The 14,124-nt window shown below is 57.4% G+C and overlaps 1 long non-coding RNA gene across 1 annotated transcript; it reads right to left on the bottom strand.

The window, feature by feature from the left end:
- Positions 1 to 3,382: 3,382 nt before the first annotated feature.
- On the bottom strand, positions 3,383 to 4,293 carry LOC137467782 (uncharacterized). Its single transcript, XR_010995621.1, has 3 exons — positions 4,118 to 4,293; positions 3,713 to 3,862; positions 3,383 to 3,524 (listed from the first exon to the last, which is right to left on the bottom strand). It is a non-coding gene; the product is annotated as an uncharacterized lncRNA (long non-coding RNA).
- Between the last annotated feature and the right edge of the window lie 9,831 nt (positions 4,294 to 14,124).

The raw sequence follows: 14,124 nt of genomic DNA, 5'->3' as shown, positions 1-14,124 counted from the left end.
AAACCTTCCGAACTTCAAAAGAAAACACAAAAAATTTCAATTAACCCCCAAATACCCCCAGGAAAACAACTTCCCACTCAAAGCACCAATAAAGCCCCTCAAAATCCAAACTCCCCAAAATCCCCCAACTGCCTCCAAACCCAATAACTCTCCCCAAAAACCCCAACAATTCCCCGTAAACTCCCAACACAATTCCCCAAAGCCAAAAAAGCCCCAGATGCCCAAACCCCTCCCGAGCCCTCCCTGGTCCCTCCCGGTCCCGCCCAGGCCCGTCCGGGGCCACGGCCAAAACTGCCCGGAGCGAACGCGGAGGTCCCGGAGTGACCCCGGAGCCGATCCCGGGCTCGGCCTCGGGCTCGGCCCCTTTGGGGGATTTTGGGCCGAACCGGGCAGGTTTAGGGTGGGCTTCAGATCCCTTGCAGGGATCCCGAGCCTTTTCGGGTGGATTTTCAGCCCCTGTGGCTGATTTGAGGCCGAATCTGGTGGGGTTTAGGGGGGATTTCAGACCCCTTTGGATGATTTTAGGCCCATGGGGGTGGGGCTGTGGCCCATTTGGGTGAGTTTAGGAAAAACGGGGCCCATATGGGTGAATCCTAATCCTGTGTGGGTGATTTTAGGTCCCTTTTTTGTGTATTTTGGGCCCATTTAAGTAGGGTTTTTTGCTTCTTTGGGCAATTTTAGTTTGAACCAAGCCTTTTTAGGGTGATTTTAGGTCTTCTTGTGTTGGTGTCAGGGACATTTTGGTGATTTTAGATACCTTTGGATGATTTTAGGCTGGACCAGATACTTTCAGGGTGGATTTTAGTCACATTTGAAAGATTTATGGGTGATGTTAAGCCATTTCTTGAGGGTTATAAAACACCTAGGGCAGTTTTAAGCCCCTTTGGTTGGATTTTAGAGCCCTTTGGATACTTTTAATCCCATTTGGTTGATGTCAGGCCGAACCATGTGGATGTAGGCTGCATTTGATGCCCTTTTGGGTGATTTTGGGTCAAACCGGGCTTTTTTAGGACAGTGCGTCCCCTTGGCCCCGGCCCTTTCCCTTCACGATTCCGCCCTTTCCTCGCTCCTTTCCCCTCACGGTTCCGCCCTTTCCTCGTTCCTTTCCCCTCACGGTTCCGCCCTTTCCTCGCTCCTTTCCCCTCACGGTTCTGCCCTTTCCTCGCTCCTTTCCCCTCACGGTTCAGGATCTGGGAGCGGGGGAGGTGGAGGAGGGCGGGAGGAAGAAGCGCAGCGGCAGCAGGGAGCAGCCGGAGGAGAGGAGGGAAGGAATCGCGTGGCCCTGGCGCTGCCTGAGCTCGCAGCACCCCGGGAGCATCGCCCCCATCCCGCAGGTGCCCGGGGAGGGGGAGCTCGGCCCAAATATCCTGGGGGGTGCCTGAGTTTGGGATTTTTTTGGGGGGATGTTTGGAGCTGGCAGGGCTCCAAAGCCGAGCCGAAGATCCAGGGATCAGATCCAGGCCCTGCTGCTGCTCCCTCGGGATCAGCCCCACTTTGGGTGTTGCTGTCAGGGCCAGCAGAAGCGGTGGCTGGAGCAGCGGGTGCTGACGGTGCCCCAAGCCCCGGGGCTGGAGGGGTCCCTGGGCTGGGGCTGGCAGGGAGCTGCTCCAGCCCGGAGTGCACTGCTGAGTGCTGTGCTCTGGGGCTGGGGCTCCCCGCACAGGGGACTGGACTGGTGTGCCACAGGAGACAGAGAAGCTGCAGCTTCAGCCTAACTTAGGTGGGTGCGTGGGCTGGGAAGAGTGGGGAGGCTCAAGGGGATTCACTGAGCTCATTCTCCTGCAAGGATGAGGAAAAGGGAGTGGGAACTCAGCAGTGAGGAGAGCTGAGGGCTGGAGAGCAGCTCTGAATGACACTAAAATCCCACTGGAGCTCTGAGACATTGCTGCTCCTCAGCCAGTGACAGGATGAGTCCCTAAGCCTGGGGCTCGGCCTTCCTCATGGTGAGGGGCACCAAGGAAGGCGACAGTGTGATGGAGACTGCCATGGGCTGGGAACTCCCTGGGGGACAAGAGGGAGCAGCTGGGAAGTAAAAGGCAGGTGGGGGAGAGAACAGTTCAGAGAAGGGCTGAGCTACAGCTTGAGCAAGCTGCAAAATGTCATTTGGGGTCATCCCAGATTGATTTCATTTCAGAAGTTATTGAACAAGTTTAATTTTTGGGTGGTGTCATGTTTGTCCTTGGAGGTGTACACTCTGCACACTTGAGCTGTGTTGCTGAAATGCTCCAGCAGGTCTGTGCTGCAGGTCACCCCATTTCTTCTTTGGCTGATTGCGGCCCGGTGCTGAGCTCCAGCAGAGCCCTGGCAGAGCCCAGAGCAGCCTCAGCACCCGCAGAGCCCGGCTGCAAGGAGAGAAACCAGAAAGCGCCCGTCAGCTGAAGGCTCCTGTCCCCTTGTCCCAGCCGCCCGCGGTGCCCAGGCCGTGCTGGCCGTGCCCAGAGCTGTGCCCAGAGCTGCCCATCCCTGCTGCCTTTGGGAGCAGAGCAGGAGGGCAGGACATGTGCCCAGCCTGCAGCCAGCCACGGCACATCCAGCCCTCAGCAGCTGCCCAGAGCAGGATGCTCCTGTGCTCACTGCCATCTCCCCAAAGCTCTGATCCCACCATGCCAAGCAGACAAGACCCACATCACGCTGGAAGAAAAGCTGGTCCCAAACGATGTCCTCAGCCTTCTCCAAGGGCACGGCCCATCCACGCCACAGCTGCTCCCAAGCACTTCCCCATCCAGACTGGACCCCACCTGGAAAGCTTCCTCTAGAAAAACACACAACAAATGATTGAAAATAGATTACAGACAAAAAGGGGAACAAGAAAAAAGGTCCAAAATCTTATCTCTGTCAGAGGCTTGAGGAAGGCCCAACCCCTGCATGCCAGGGAAAAACCCACCCACAGGTGAGGGAAGCCCAGGCTTTTCTCCCTTCCCCCCTGCACTGCCCCCCAAAATAACGGTGATCCCAAGCAAACAGGGGCAGTGGAGCAGCCCAAGCCCTTCCTTGCCTGCAAAGCAAAGCAGCCCCTGCACAGGTTCTGGAGTCCCACCTCTGCTCCCACCATGGGGGTTTGTTTGTGTCGGGCTGGCTGCCCCAGCCCCAGCCCGGGGCACGGTGGGTGCTGGGGCTGTTGGCAGGGCCAGGAGCCCACTCCCATTTCATCAGCACCCCAGCCCATCCCCCCAGCCCTGCCAAAAGCAGCCTGGCAGCGGACTGAAGGATCAGCTGCATCCGCCCCAGCAAAGGGGGGAACCTTTGGTTCCTGGCCAGGCTGTGCAATGCCCAAATCTGGGAGCATCCCCCTGCGTGTGGACTCATCTGCACATTCCCTGTGCAGCCTGGCTTTGGAGAAGGTGCCAGAATCAAAGTCCATCATCCTCAGCTGCCGGTGACCAGGTGGAGGAAGAGGTTGTCATCCTTGATGTCATCCTCCGTGTCCCCAGCAGCAGCAGCCCCACCTGGTACAGCTTCTCCAGGGGCTCCTTCTCCTTCCCTGGGGTGAGCCCAGGCTGTCAGGGTTCTGCCCAGGGCCCCAGCTGTCAGGGAACCAGGACAAGCAAAACCAGCTCGGATGGTGGCCACCAGTGCTAGGCAGAGCAGCTGAGCTCCAGCACAAGGGCTGCGTGTTCCCATCTGATGACCCCTGGGCAGTGACACAGGCAGGACAAAATGTCTGGGTTCCTTTGCTTCTCATTGCCAAGGCATGTGTGGAGCTGCAACTTACCAGGGCCTTGCATCAAAGCGTGCCTGTGGCTCTCTCCCTTCTTCTAGGGCAGATCAATATCCTGCAGCCAGGGATCACAGAACAGCTCTTCTAAAGAGGGCCTGTCCCAGTCCAGCATGGATAAACACCGCCTGATCAGATCTTGGCACTCTGGGCAGAGAAACCAGAAACCGCCGGTCAGTTGGAGAAGGCTCCTGTTGGCTTTGCCCCACTATTCCCGTGCCCAGGCCATGCTGGATGTGCTCAGAGCTGGGCCTAAACGTCCCCATCAATTCCCTGTTTTGGAGGAGAGCAGGAGAGCAGGACATGTGCCACCTCCTCAGCAGCTGCCAGAGCGGGATGCTCACGAGCTGCTGCTGTCTCCCAGCACTGGTATTGCCCCCGTGGCCAGAGATGAGGATCCACCTTGAGAGAGCCGTTGTGGCAGCGAGAGTTGATGGTCCCAGCTGATGTTCTGGCTCCTCCTGAAAGGGTGCTCCCCGCAGACCATCTGGTGCAGCAGGATGCCCAGGGACCAGATGGTAGCTGGCTTGCCGTAGTACCAGCCAAATTGGGTCCATTCTGGTGGGCTGTATGACCGTGTTCCTATGGAATACAGATGGGGTTCATCAGGGGGACGCTGCTGCTCCCTGAGCCTGGCCCCAGCATCCCTGGGTGTGTGGGGGCTGCCCCAGTGGCACACGGGGTGACCGCTGCCCTCTCACCAGCACCTGGGACTTGTGTACAGATTCGGGGATGGAAAAGAAGCCACTGGTGCTGGAAGAGGGCAGCAGAAGTCCTGTCAAGGCCCGACCATGACGGGAAAAAACCCACTCATTGCTTGGGAAAACCATGCCCTCATCCTCCCTGCCTGCACTGCCCCAAAAACATTATGAATCCAAACCAAACCAGGTGAGTGGAGCAGTCCAAGCCCTTTGTCACCTGCACACCAAACCGGCTGGGACACAGGTTCCGGCCCCCCTCTCTGCTACCCCCACCCACGGGTGTTTTGTCAGGCTGGCTGCCCCAGCCCCAGCCCCAGTCCTGGGCAGAGTGGTGGGCAAAGGCTGCCAGCAGGGCTGGAAGCTGTCTCCCCACCCAGCCCTGCTCAAAAGCAACTCAGCTGAAATCTCAGTGCCATGAAGGGCAGCAAAAGGGAGAATCCCCGCTGCCACACCCAGCTTGGGCTGTGAGGTGTTGGGCCCTGAGATGACGGGACTGAGAGCACACCCCTGCGTGGGCTCACCTGCAAAACGAGTGTAGGCTGTGTCTTGCAGGTAGGTGCCGCAGCCAAAGTCAATCAGTTTGGCCTGCCCGGTGGCCAGGTCAACCAGGATGTTCTCTGGTTTGATGTCTCTGTGCAGGACCCCGCAGCTGGTGCAGTGCCGCACGGCCTCCAGCACCTGGCGGAACAGCTCCCGCGCCAACTCCTCAGACAGGAACCCCCGTTCCTGAATGAAATGGTGCAGGTCCTGGCACCTCTCCGGGCGTTCCAGCACCATCAAGACATCACTGGGGAGCTCCTTCCACTCCAGCAGCTGGACGACACCGGGGAAGCCAGTGGACACCTTGGCCAGCAGCACGACCTCCAGGGGTGCGCTGGTGCCGTCGGGCTGCGGGAGGAGCGCGATGCCGTCAGTGGGGCTGATGCCGTGCCGGGGGTCGGGAACCCCTCACCCGGCCCGGGATGCTCTGCGCCCTGCGCTGGCCCTACGCCCGCTCTCCCTCGAGGTGTCCTGGTGGCTTCCACCCTGCCGGGCCTCGGCTCATCCCCGCCCAGCTTCTGCCGCTGGCCCCGCTCACTCACCAGCTCGCCCCAGTGCCGGACGCGGTTCCTTGGCACCCTTTTGATGGCCACCTGCAAGCCAAGAGCAGCAGCGGGCTGAGCTCGCCACCTGCCCTGCCCAGCCCCCTCCTCCCCCTCCTTCCCTCCTCCTCCACCTCCTCCTCCTCCTTCTTCCCCTCCTACCCCTCCTCCTCCTCCTCCTTTCCTTCCTCCTTCTCCTCCTCCTCCCCCTCCTTCCCTTCCTCCTCCACCTCCTCCTCCTCCTCCTCCTCCGCCCCCTCCTCCTGTGCCTGCCGCCGGCCCCGCCGCTCACCGGGGCGCCGTCCGAGAGCCGCGTGGCTGCGAAGACGCTGCCGAAGCCGCCGCTGCCCAGCAGCGAACCCAGCCGGTACCGCTCCTGCAGGGCCTCCTCCTGCGCCTTCCCTGCGGGCGGGACGGGGCTGTCAGCGCTCGGCCCGGGGCAAGGAGCGGCCCCCGAGCGCTCCCCGAGCGCCCCGGGCCGGCCCCCCCGAGGCGTTCTGTCCCTGGAATGGGACAGCGGCGGCTCGGGGCCGACGGCCGCGCTGCCGAGCGGCGGAGCTCGGGCCGGGGAAGCCGCAGCGGGGGCGGCGGGAGCGGCCGCGCCGCGTGTGTCCTCCGCGGGGCCCGGGAGGAGCCGGGGCCGGGGCCGGGACTGGAGCCCACGTCGGGGCCGGGGCCGGGCTCGGGCCAGGCGGAGCCAGAGGGCGGCGGGTGCCGCCCGAGCTCCAGGCACTGATGCCCGCCCAGCAGCGCCACCGCCAGCACGGCCAGAGCCGGGCGGAGGCGAGACCCCGGCGGGACGGCCGGGGACGGGGACGGGAACCGGGGCGGGGACGGGGCCGGTGACGGGCTGGGGACATGGCCCAGGCCAGCAGGGGAGAGGGAGACTGGGAGAGGAGGGGACACCGTGAAAGGGAGAGCAGGAGAGGGTGCGGGACTGCGGGAGAGGGAGAGGAGTGCGAGGGGGTCGATAGACTATCTGCTTTCGCTGCTGCCGCTGCTGCCGCTGCTGCTGCTGCCGCTGCTGCTGCCGCTGCAACTGAAGCTCCGGGGCCGTTTGTCCCCGTGTCCGTTTTTCCGTTGCCCGCTCGCCCCCGCGCCCAGCCCCCCGCTCCCCAGGGGCAGCCCCTGAGCCTGTCCAAAGGAACTTTGCCCTGGTCAGCCCAGACCCAGAGTCTGGACTCCTACACAGGGGAACAGGAATCCCCTTGAGCGCTGCTGTTGCCTTGTCCCCGCTGAGGATCAAACCCTATCGGAGCACATTCCCTGAATGCAGAATTTGTACCTTACCCAGGCACTGCACTTACCTCTCCAGCAATGATTAAAAAAACAAAAAAACCCCAAAAAAAAACCCAAAAGAAAACAAAAAAAAAACCAACCAAAAAAAACCAAAAAAAAAAAACCCAAAAAAACCCCAAAAAAAAACAAAACGAAAATGGGGAAGGCAAACTGTGAAACTGTGTGTAGCTCATGGTATTTTACAGGGTCTAAAATTCGCCAAGTAATGAATCTTAGAGATGAGATCTATTTGGATTAAGGGGATGGAGCAGTAGTTCAAGATGGAAAAGAGGAGCATAAAAAAAACAGAGAAAAACATCTTCAGTTGTTTCTTGCCATTTTCATTTCATTTCTTAAAAGCTGTTTCAGTTTTCCCAGAATCTTCTCCACACTCCTGTTTGCTCTTTCCAAGAACCTTTCCTGGAGAACAAGGTGCAGCTTCTGTCACAAGATGTGCCACCAGCTGCAGCTTCTCTTGGCTTTCCACAACGTGTGTGCAGCTCAACTCTTGCAGCATAGCAGGGCAAATGTTTGAAGGATTTGACAGCTTGTTCTTTCTTTTCCTTGTGGGCTGGGCAGTTGTGCCATTGGTAAGGTTTTCATTGTTACTGTTTTACCCTAAGAAACCATGAGGGGTACCAGGAATTGTCAGGGAATGCAAGCCGGACTGAATGCAGAGAAAGAATCTGCAGAGCCTGCAGCCAGAAATGGAGAGCTGTGTGATAATCATTGCAACATCCCCATGGGCATCTTGAAAGTGATCTAGAAGATGAAAATGCTCTGACAGAGGGCATTTGTTTCTGAGTTCAGTGTAGAGGATTCCACATCTAGTGCATTGGTTCATAAATCAAGAGTTCAGTCAGTTCATGGAAAGCACCAGAACAAGCACTAGGACTGGGACACACTGGGAGCCACTGGAAATGTGCTGGGGTAACTGGGACCACGCTGGGGGCAACTGGGGACAAGGGTGAGTGACTGGGGCCCTGCTGGGAGAGACTGGGATCATACAGGACTCATACAGGGATCGTACTGGAGTGACTGGGACTAATTTAGGGGCAACTGGGAGAACTGGGAAAACACTGGATGGCACTGGGAACAACGGGGACAGCGCTGGGGGCAAATTGTATCATAATGGGGAGTGACTGGCAGCAACTGGGCTCCTGCTGGGAGCAGCCCCTGGCGGCCCCGGGAGCCCTGCACCCCTTTCCTGGCCATGCCGGCCCTCCAGCCCCCAGAGCCCCCTTTTCCTTCACCCAGAGACCCCCTGGACCCCTATTCCTGCCTTTCCTAGCGCCCAGCCCCTCCTTTCCTCAACACCGAGGACATCCGAGACCCCCTATTCCCAGCCAGCCTGGGTTTTCCCACCTTTTGCTGGGAATGGGGACACCGGGGACCCTTGCAGTCCTCTTTGCTGATGATAGTGACACAATTAAGCTCGCCCAAACTCCTCCTGGATCTCCCCTAAGCCCCCAGTGGGGATTCCTGGGAGTTCCCCTGTGTTTACCCCTTTCCCAAGGACTTTGGGGGTCCCCCTGACCTGTCCGTGCACCCCCAGATTTCTTCCACAGCCGCCTGTGATGGTGGGGGTGGGGGCCGAGTGCTGGTGCCCCCCTGCCTGCAGCAGATCCAACGGTGAGGGGGAGTTTGGGGGGGTCCCTGAGCACTTGGGGTCCCCTGGGTTTTGGGGGTGACCCCCGGGCCCCCCAGGATCTCCCTGAAACACGCTGACGCTGCCCGTGCGCAGTGAGAAGGTTCATACCCGGCACGGGGTCCCAGCTCAGTCACCGGCATCGCCCAGGAACCCCCAAACCCTCCTGGGACCCCCCCAAACCCCCCGGGACACCTCGACCTCCCCGGGACCCCAAAACCATCCCTGGGCCGTCCAAAAACTCCCAAGACCGCAAAAAACCCCACAGAGGACACCCCCCAAACCCTCCCAGGACATCAAAATTCCCACAAGACCTCCCAGCACGCCCCAGACCCCCCTGAGAAGGTTCGGTCCTGGCAGGGGTTCCCCATCTCTGTCACCAGCAGGTACCCCAAACCAGCCTTGGGGTTTGCCCTGGGATTGCCCAATCCCCCCCTTTGGGAATCCCTAAAACCCCCCTGGAATCCCCCCAAAATCCACCAGGACCCGAAAAACCCTGGAGATAGACAAAACCCCCCCAGGAATTCTTCAGGGAAGTTTATACTCAGCACGGGGTCCCCATCACCATCATTGGCATCACCCGGGTACCCCCAGATCCTCTCGGGACTCCCAAACCCTCCTGGGACCCCCAAACCCTCCCAGGTACCCCTAAATCCTCCCAGGACTTCCCAACCCTCCCCGGGCTCCGCTGCCGGAATCAGCAGGAGTGGTGTTGGCCTCTTCAGGGGGAGTTAGAGTGGGACCCGACCAGAGCGGGGGCCCTTAAACCCAAAAATCCACCCTGGGGGGCAAAACATCCCTACAGCGGCTTGGAGTGAGTCCCCCAGAAAAATGTCACTTAAAGCCATCATGATCACCCCTGAAAAGGGGCTTGTGGGGCTGTGGCCCCACAAACCCTGAAAATGGGGAGGAAAAAACACCCTTGAAATGGTGAGGTCCCCCCAAAAATCCTTAAAAAGAGAAAAACTCCTCTTCAGAGGGGCCTGAAGGACCCTTCAGGGCCCTCGAGGAGGGACAAGATCCCCTCCTCTGCTGGGGCCTCTCTGAGCCGGGAGCTCTCCCGTTGGCGGCTGCCCTCGGGGGAGCCCCGAACGACGGCGGCTCCTGGGCTGAGCCCCCCTCAGCCGGGGCTGTGGAGGGAACTGGGGGGGCTGGGACGGGGCCTGGGGGTCCTGGGGTGACCTGGGGGAGCCTCAGTGGGTCCCACCTCCCCCTGTGCCCCCTCTCCCACCCCCTTCCCAATATTGCCCCCAAACAAAAGGTTGTGGCTGTACCAGCGCCCCCACCGACCTCCAGCCCTGGGAACCTGGAGCAAGCGGAAACCACAACTTTGCAAATGCTACCTGTGCCTTTAGCAAATGGAAAGAGAACTGGGGTGTGAAAAATAAAGCTTGTTTATTTTCAGAAAAACAGCAAAGAAAACACAGAACACATTTACATTGTAAGAATATTTGTAACAACAACTATCTATGGAACGTATATACCCAAGAACATATCTAACAAAAGTCTATGAAACGTATTTACAGAAGCCAAAAAGAAGCCCTAAAACCTATAGCCTAAAGACAACAACAAACTCCACAACGTATGTACAAAAGGGTGGCATCTCTGTCCGGGATCTCCATCATCCTTGAGGAAAAGCAAGAGGCACAGTCACTCCAATCAGGCAGAGAGGGCTCTTCCATGTGCCCCCAGGCTGGCCCAGCAAGCGCAGCACAGGCTGGGGATGGCCACCAGAACCCAATGCACCGGGTCCCACATCCCTGAGCAGGGACCACCCAGCCCAGTCCCAGCCTGGCAGCAGGGGACCCGCTCTGCCTGTGGGGACCACATGCCTGTCCTGCTGCTGGTATTGCTCTTCATCCCAAGATCATGGCCTCTTCCTCATCTTTCTCATCAATGTCCATGTCCTCAAGGTACTCTTCCATTTCCATGTCCATCTCCTCTTCCACATCTACCTCCATCTCTTCTTCACCAGTCTCTTCTCCATCCACTTCCATCTCCTCCTCTGTATCCATCTGCATGTCCACCTCCATCTCTTCCTCTCCACTCTCTTCTCCATCCACTTCCATCTCCTCCTCAGTATCAATCTCCATGTCCACCTCCATCTCTTCGTCTCCACTCTCTTCCCCATCCACTTCCATCTCCTCCTCGGTATCAATCTCCATGTCCACCTCCATCTCTTCGTCTCCACTCTCTTCCCCATCCACTTCCATGTCCTCCTCTCTATCAGCCTGCATGTCCACCTCCATCTCGTCCTCTCTCTCGGTGACAGCCTGCAGAGGTAGCAACACCTCAGAGTGGGGTCCCTGTCCCACCCCATCCCCACAGAACTCCAGCCCAGCCGGGCAGCTGGGGGGTGTCCACCTCCATGGAATGGCACCGTACCTTCCTCAGGACAAATGTGAGCATCCTGCAGGGACGGATGACAAAATCCAGGCAACAGAGAGCTTTCAGGACTGATGGGAGTATCAGGGCACAGGTGACGAGAAGAGTGACAGGGAACATGGTGAAGGGTGAGCTGGCACGAGGGCTGGCACAGGGTGGGCTGACACAAGGGCCAGTGGTTGTGTTGTGCTCTTTGCTGGACGCTGGAGGTTCCATCTGGAACATCACATCTGTGACATCACAGTGGATCTAAAGAGCATCTTGTTCCCAGCTGAGCAATCTTCCCCAGCCCATGCTGCTCACAGCCCTGTTGCCAAGGATGGGGCATCCACAGCCTGGGCCAGTGCCTCAGCAGCCTCCGTGTAAAAGAGCAGCTCCCTCAGATCCAACTTCAATCAGCCTCCTGCAGTTGAAAGCCATCCCCCCTTGTCCTGTTGCCACGGGCCCGGCTGAACACTGTCCCCATCTTTCCTGTGGGACCCTTCCAGTCCTGCAGAGCTGCACTGAGGCCTCCCCAGTGTCTCCTCTTTCCAGGCTGAGCATCCCCAGCCCCACTTGGACAGCAGTCAGGTAGATCAGGGGGAGTCAAGGCTGAAGTCAAACAGCATCAGGAACTGAGAGGTGGAAGCTTTAGGCCCAGGTTTGCCTCTGTAATAACAGTGGAGGGGAAGATGGTGGGACACTGGCTCTGTTCTAACCGCTGATTATTTTCTTTTTTTTTTTTTTTTTCCTTCTTTTCTGTCATGCTGATGCAGGTGTTGCTGTTTGCAAGGAAGCTTGGCACATTATCCATTGTCTTCTCCATTTGTGAAACACCGAGCAGAGTCTGGGCAGGCTGATGATGCAGAGCAAAACCTGCAAATACACCGGTGATCCTGAGCCTGGAGGATGCAGCTAAACCCGGCCAAAAATAATTTCTGGAAAGTCAAGCCTGGTTTACATTTTCTTGAATTTGGCTATTCCTGAACCGGGGGAGGGGGCTTTCTGGGGAGGGGGTACCACAGGGGTTCCCCTCCCCCGTTTTTGGGGGGTCTCCCATGGTGCCCCCTCCCCAAAAAGCTCCGCGGGCCCCCTGAAGTGGCTCCTGTTCCACCGGCTGGTGCCCCCTGATCCAGGACGGCCCCCGGTGAGTCTGGGGGGCTCAGGGGGGATTTTGGGGGGATTTTGGTGGCATTTATGGGCTTTGGGGGATTTTGTTGGGAGATTAGGGGGAATTATTGGATTTTGGAGAGAATTACTGGGTTTGTGGGGTTATGGGGATTTTGTGGGATTTGATGATTTTGGATTTTGGGGATTTTTTTAGGGTTTTGGGGTGGTTATTTTTTGGGGGGTTTATTGAAATTTTTGGGAGTTGGTTTTTTTTTTTTTTTTTTTAATTTTGGTGTGTTCCACTGGGATTTTGTGGGATTCTTTGGTGTTTAGGAGTTTTTAATTGGGATTTTTGGGGGATTTTGGGGGGGTTTTAGAGGAATTCTGGGGGGCTTTGGAGTTGTCCCAGGGTGTGGGGAAGGGCCGAGAGGCACCAAAATCTGCTTTAAACCCCTGAAAGTCCCAATAAACCCCATGAAATCGCAATTAAATTTCACAAATTCCCATTAGAACCCCCTCGAATCCCAATAAAAGCTCACAAAATCCCAATTAAACCCCACAAATCCCCCCCCCAAAATGTCTCCAAAATCACAAGAAGCCCCACAAAATCCTCACGAGACCCAAAGAAATCTTGGCAACACCCAAAACAACCCACAAGCCCCCCCCAAATCCCCACTAAAATTCCTAAAAAACCCAAATCCCCAAAGAATCCCACTAAATGCCCCCACAATTCCAATAAAATGCCTCCAAATCCCCTAAAAATCCCAATAAACCCCAGAAATAATTCCAGAGGATCCCACAAAATCCCCACAAAATCCCAGTAAAACCTTCCGAACTTAAAAAGAAAACACAAAAAATTTCAATTAACCCCCAAATACCCCCAGGAAAACAACTTCCCACTCAAAGCACCAATAAAACCCCTCAAAATCCAAACTCCCCAAAATCCCCCAACTGCCTCCAAACCCAATAACTCTCCCCAAAAACCCCAACAATTCCCCGTAAACTCCCAACACGATTCCCAAAAGCCCAAAAAAGCCCCAGATGCCCAAACCCCTCCCGAGCCCTCCCTGGTCCCTCCCGGTCCCGCCCAGGCCCGTCCGGGGCCGCGGCCAAAACTACCCGGAGCGAACGCGGAGGTCCCGGAGCCACCCCGGAGCCGATCCCGGGCTCGGCCTCGGGCTCGGCCCCTTTGGGGGATTTTGGGCCGAACCGGGCAGGTTTAGGGTGGGCTTCAGATCCCTTGCAGGGATCCCGAGCCTTTTCGGGTGGATTTTCAGCCCCTGTGGCTGATTTGAGGCCGAATCTGGTGGGGTTTAGGGGGGATTTCAGACCCCTTTGGATGATTTTAGGCCCATGGGGGTGGGGCTGTGGCCCATTTGGGTGAGTTTAGGAAAAACGGGGCCCATATGGGTGAATCCTAATCCTGTGTGGGTGATTTTAGGTCCCTTTTTTGTGTATTTTGGGCCCATTTAAGTAGGGTTTTTTGCTTCTTTGGGCAATTTTAGTTTGAACCAAGCCTTTTTAGGGTGATTTTAGGTCTTCTTGTGTTGGTGTCAGGGACATTTTGGTGATTTTAGATACCTTTGGATGATTTTAGGCTGGACCAGATACTTTCAGGGTGGATTTTAGTCACATTTGAAAGATTTATGGGTGATGTTAAGCCATTTCTTGAGGGTTATAAAACACCTAGGGCAGTTTTAAGCCCCTTTGGTTGGATTTTAGAGCCCTTTGGATACTTTTAATCCCATTTGGTTGATGTCAGGCCGAACCATGTGGATGTAGGCTGCATTTGATGCCCTTTTGGGTGATTTTGGGTCAAACCGGGCTTTTTTAGGACAGTGCGTCCCCTTGGCCCCGGCCCTTTCCCTTCACGATTCCGCCCTTTCCTCGCTCCTTTCCCCTCACGGTTCCGCCCTTTCCTCGCTCCTTTCCCCTCACGGTTCTGCCCTTTCCTCGCTCCTTTCCCCTCACGGTTCAGGATCTGGGAGCGGGGGAGGTGGAGGAGGGCGGGAGGAAGAAGCGCAGCGGCAGCAGGGAGCAGCCGGAGGAGAGGAGGGAAGGAATCGCGTGGCCCTGGCGCTGCCTGAGCTCGCAGCACCCCGGGAGCATCGCCCCCATCCCGCAGGTGCCCAGGGAGGGGGAGCTCGGCCCAAATATCCTGGGGGGTGCCTGAGTTTGGGATTTTTTTGGGGGGATGTTTGGAGCTGGCAGGGCTCCAAAGCCGAG

This window comes from Anomalospiza imberbis, unplaced genomic scaffold (assembly GCF_031753505.1).
Source record: "Anomalospiza imberbis isolate Cuckoo-Finch-1a 21T00152 unplaced genomic scaffold, ASM3175350v1 scaffold_79, whole genome shotgun sequence".
Taxonomy (NCBI): domain Eukaryota; kingdom Metazoa; phylum Chordata; class Aves; order Passeriformes; family Viduidae; genus Anomalospiza; species Anomalospiza imberbis.
This window is presented reverse-complemented; position numbering and strand designations above follow the sequence as displayed.